The sequence below is a fragment of the Lolium rigidum genome, chromosome 3 (assembly GCF_022539505.1).
Source record: "Lolium rigidum isolate FL_2022 chromosome 3, APGP_CSIRO_Lrig_0.1, whole genome shotgun sequence".
In the NCBI taxonomy this organism is placed as follows: domain Eukaryota; kingdom Viridiplantae; phylum Streptophyta; class Magnoliopsida; order Poales; family Poaceae; genus Lolium; species Lolium rigidum.
Genome location: NC_061510.1, coordinates 339,216,109 through 339,221,502, shown reverse-complemented (window position 1 = coordinate 339,221,502; position 5,394 = coordinate 339,216,109). Strand labels below are relative to the sequence as shown.

At 41.6% G+C, this 5,394-nt stretch overlaps 1 long non-coding RNA gene across 1 annotated transcript; it reads left to right on the top strand.

Annotated features, from left to right (window-relative positions):
* The first annotated feature begins 624 nt into the window (after positions 1 to 624).
* Positions 625 to 2,094, top strand: LOC124700134. The gene is made up of 2 exons (XR_007001652.1): positions 625 to 1,095; positions 1,614 to 2,094. It is a non-coding gene; the product is annotated as an uncharacterized LOC124700134 (long non-coding RNA).
* Positions 2,095 to 5,394: the final 3,300 nt, after the last annotated feature.

Here is a 5,394-nt window from a genome sequence, read left to right as displayed (position 1 = left end):
AAAAAAAAATGCGTCGCCCCGTTGGAGCAGACCCAGACGCAAACGGTCACTTTTGCGTCCGCAGCGCGACACAAACGGACGCTCGCGGAGATTAAAATGCGTCGCGCCCGGTGGCCCTGATAGACACGCGCGGGGTTGGTGTTGGTTGGGAAATGGGTGAGTTTGACAGGGCCGCATACAACTTGACTACTTCTTCAGCATGGTTCATGGTTGCGAAGATCCGAAATGGAGGCCCAATGACTGCTTTAAACAAGTGGTTTCCCACTGAATTTTTTGTGGAACTCTAACTGTCTAAACAGTGAGAGGGGGATCGCCAGAACTTCCCTTTTGCGCCGTCGTCCTCTACCACTTGATCAAACAAACGCACGGGTCAATTTCCTTTTGTGGGCGTGATAAATTGGCAGAGGCACGGGGGCATCTCTAAAGAGCACTAAGCTCCCAGGCTTCTGCGCGCTTGTGGTGAATCGGTCGATCGCTTTCGTTGGGCGGGCCTACCTGGCCGGTGTGTCAGTGTGTTACGCTTGAGCGCTCGTGAATTCAGGAGACTCTACGTGCCTGGTTTGTGGGCCCGTGGATGTGAGGCGGTTCGCTTTGACGATTATCCCAATCTGTGGATCCTCCCACGGTTGTCTTCCTGGTTCATCCTCCAATCCCTTCTTGCTGCAAGCCTCCAATCCCGCACCTCTACCATCTCATTCGTCCAATTGATCGCCGCCCTATGCATCGGCCAACTACTCCGCTAACAACCCACTGCTCTGTCGTGCTCGGAGCACTAGGGTTTTGACCTTCTATCCCCAACTCATCTCCGTCGTGCTCGTGCACGCCGACCGGTAGAACTCCGGCCCTCCACATCCGCGCGCATCTTCGTCATTCATTGCTGGGAACGAGTCCTCCAGCCATGGCGTTGGTGTCGTTGGGGGAGGAAGACGGGGTGAGGATGAGTCCCGGCGTCCTGGAGTTGGTGGACACGCCATCGCCTACAGCGGGGACTTCCGCAAGGCCACGGACTACTTCGGCGTCCTCTACGATACCGCAGCCCTCGCGCTATCCGCTTTCACCGCCGAGGCCATCCACCGCAACCCCGGAAACTACACTGTAAGATTGTCCGTTCCTATTCTCTCCTCCTCTCCCCATCCGTACTGGATTGGACTGGAAATTCGTAGAGCTTCAATTGTTTCAAGGTGATTGTTTGAGCTGTGACGTTGTGATGCTGATGCTGACTAGATGTGACGGAATCAATTCCTCATCCATTATAACTGTATTCCATAGCTTGTAGTAGATGGATGACTCGAATTAGTGTGTTATGCAAGGAGTGGGTAGGTGGATAGTCGGTTGTGATGTGCAGGGAGACCAGCTATGAGCATGTTAAGTTGTTGACCTTATTTTGGAAGGGGATCATGACATGATGTTTAGCTATTTGAGTATTGTTATATCCTGATCCAGTGTATGAAAGATTGAGGAATGTGTTGGATAATGATTTCGATTGGAAAGTTTCAGCATGTATTATTTTCCTTTCCTTTGTAGCTTAAATGTCTTGCATTTCCTTTTGCTGAAGGTCAATTTTCTTTGGTGGGCATCTGTGTTGAATTCTTGTGTTGTTTTTTGCTTGATAGGTCTGGCATTTCAGGCGTGTTATTCTAGAGCGACTAGATGATGATTTGCTACAAGAACTCACAGCCCGAGGAGGCTTGGCCTAGGTTGCATCACTACTGTTGCCGCTATGCTCCATGCGGATGCTTGGAAAAGGGAATGGGAAATTACAGTAAGATACATTGTCTCATTTATCATAGTTGCTTCAGTAATACATTGCATAGTCTTTGCAAACAAATTAAATCTACAAGAGCCAATGAAATATATTCACGATTTTCTGCATATAATTAATGTGTTGTATAACATTTTCCATGATTGTGAGGCTCGCAGCCAATTTCTAGAAGCTTAATCTTATCGGCACATAAGAGGTCTGCATTCTCTGTGGTGTTTCTCATATAAAATTAGACATCTCTTTCTACAAAGAAGCCATCAATTGTACAGAAAACATATGTATTGCTTAGAATTGATTCAGCTTCATGCCAATAGGTATCTCAGTGCTAATTATTTTCCTACTATTGGTATTGGAAATTCTTCTTTCCTTGCGAGGAGGTGACTCAGATAATTTTAAATGAATTCTATGAAAGTGAGAGTTGATTATAGCATCAGAAGAGTGATGCGCTATTCTACCCTGAAACCACTATTCTTCTGTTACAAATCATTATTTTTTCCATTGGTTTCTTCTTGCACAATTGCTCTAATATTTCCCTCAAAAAAAAAAATTGCTCTAATATTCCAGCAATTTTTCTTTGTTGGTAAAAGTGGTAGTTACGCTTTGTTTATCAGAACTCTCTGTAGCTTTGGCCATAAAATTGTTGAGAATAAGGCAGGCAAGGAAGTTGTTATTTGTTGATTTGAAATTGCAGATGCGATTCTTCTACTCCCACAACTACTAATCACAAGTTCTTTCACTTTATTGTAACATGGTATCTTATAAATAGTTCTTAGAAGGTTACCTGAAGATATGCAGCATGTACGCCATATTGGATGAAGATTCCAACTGAATCTGTTTATGTTAAAAGGTTCTTCCTTTACTCTGGTCAAGAAAGGTACCTGAGCTTGAAGATCTTAGTGGCAAGTAATATCACTGCATCCCAATCATGACACATTTTTCTTATATGAATTATGATTATGACAGGTTGATGGATTTTTTTTTCAAGAATTAATCTATCATGTATAAAACATTGTTAACCATTTTTTAATTACATAGTCAATCTCTATTTATATTTTTGCGTGACTTCCGGTTATCTTGCAACATTGTTCAATATATCTTTCTTTCATGCTTAGAAGTACAAGCTACAAGAGATGGTTTTGTGTACCTGGTCGTGCGGGCACCAGGTTGACTGGAAATAGTAGTAGCATGCATGTATAAGTTCGTAGAAGTTCTGAAAAAATGCTGGATTGGATGTATGAACATATGAAATTTGATACAAAATTATACTTGTTTGAGTTCTCTCTAGGAGAATAAAAAAGAGGAGAGAGTATCTAAAACAGATCATGCAAACATACTCCATTAGTTTAATTCGTGGAGTATGCAAAATAAAAATTTATTGGATGAACTTACTTTAGAATAGTATGTATTTCTAAATTGGACTGCAGAGAACCCGAATTCCATTTTCTGCATGTTGGTTACCTAGCCTGTAGGAATACTGATTGAATAATGTTTGTTTGTTATTTCTCTCTAAACTAAGTATGGACATGGTATCTACCCTGTCCCCGCACATATTTCAGTTTCTGCGATTTAAGTATGTGCCTACCTACAGCCAAGTTTTATTGGTGCATTGCATTTCTTTTCTATTCTCTTAACTCTTAGTTTTGTGTTGTAAGTAGAAGGACAATGGATTGACTAAATGTAGCAAGACGTGCATTCTGTTCCACCTAACCTATTTCATTGTTCCAGTTCACTAACAGCAAGAATTAGTCTGTTTTTGCCCTACGGTTAACCATGAGAACTGCCACCTGTTTCAGTTATAATCATTTAATAACATATTATTTTATTTTTATGTTTATATTTCTATTCTTTATACAGTACTCCCTCCGATTCATAGTACTTGATGCTAATATAGATGTATCTAGACACATTTTAGTTGTAGATACATCTACTTTAACATGAAGTAATATGGATCGGAGGGAGTACATATTGTTCGTGCTTAATCATAATCTTTACTTGAACATTGTGGCGTTGTTAGTGTCAGAGCTTTGACTAATGGAATCAAGTAGAATATCTATAAGGTAACAATTGCTGAGAGTACTCATTCTCTGATCGAAAAAGTTACAAATTTTGCGGTAGTATGTTTGAGGCCAGTTGGTAGTTCACTATGGATGCCATGCATGGAGGCCATGTAAAGACTTATATATATGGCTAATGATGAATTGATAGTGTTTAAGAGGTTACTTGAATTTATTTATCTGCTCGGACTTCTGTGAATACCTAGGCTACTAATTATTTTATGGAAGCATATATTTAGGTCAAATGTGAGTTTTTTGACTGTTCTGATCTGAATGGTATTTTGTTTCTAAAGTTTGATTTCAAATAATGGAGCTCACAGATTTTCTGATGTAGGAGAGACTAATTGTTTCTGAATTTTGCTTTCAAGTGTGGACACTAATTAATATTAGGGTAGAAAAGTTTGAAAGGCGGTCTATTGGATTTGTCCTTAGGAAGTGTGTACACTCACAAGAGAAAGGGATTGATTTATTCAATGGATAAGGGTTTTTTTGAATTTTCTCGAGCCACTCGATACTTTGAATTATGTCTTATTATGGGATTGCGGAAGTATCTGTGATGCGTGTACCATGATTTATCTGTTATTTCATAATACCTATTCGAAAGAGCAAACCTCTTTTAATTATTTTTTTTGTTTACTTCTCTTTTCTTAATCTCATTATTGTCTCGAAACAATGGGCCATGTGCTCTGTCTTGTGGATTTTGTTGAAACTAAAAACCAAATTACGAGTCCATGTTGCAAGCCTTTGCCAAAGCTTACTTTACTGCCCATCGTTGTTCTGAAAAGCAAGGAAACTCGGATCTTACTTTCTCTGTTGCATTTTACTGCCCACAATGTGCATAGCAAGGGAAAAGCACACCAACAGCAAAAACGCGCGCAGCAGAGCGCGCGAGGTCCTTCTAGTAGTAGTAAGTAAAGCTCGGCGCCGCTCTGACTTTGCACCGGCGGCTCTGGGTCACACCGTCAGGCGTCAGCGAGGGCACAATTCTACGATCGGGGTTGGCGCGCGGGTGGACCTGGAGCTGATCGATCGCAAAGTCCATCTCTTTGACTCCGTGAAGCGCTACCTTTATGAGAGGCTGTGTATGTACTGTACGATTTATTGGGAAGGATGAGATTGTCCAGGTCGCTTCTGAACTACACTGAACCAGATGATCCTTGTACGGGCCCTGATGTTCCAAGGCTGACTATTGCCTAGCACCTTTTGCTGATGATGTATTTTTCTGTGCGAGGACGCGGATGCATGATGGCGTCAGATAGCATTTGAGCAGGTGCTCATTTCTGGTCTCTGGAAGGCGCGGCGTGGTCGTGCCGTCCTCCTGCCGCCGCACCGTCGTTTGGCTGCCGCTCCGATGTGTGTCATCTTGGTGCGCCGCCGCTGGATGGATCATGTTAGGATGTGTTGAACAGTTAACAGTAGCAAATAGTGTTGTGAAGCAACCTATATATACCGAAGGATAAACTTTTAGCCGAAAAAGAACAAACAGTTTCGTATTGCAATCAGATTAATATATTTGTTAATTCAAAAATATTAAGAGTTGGACATGTTTGCTCAAAATATATGATCAGATTAGAGCAT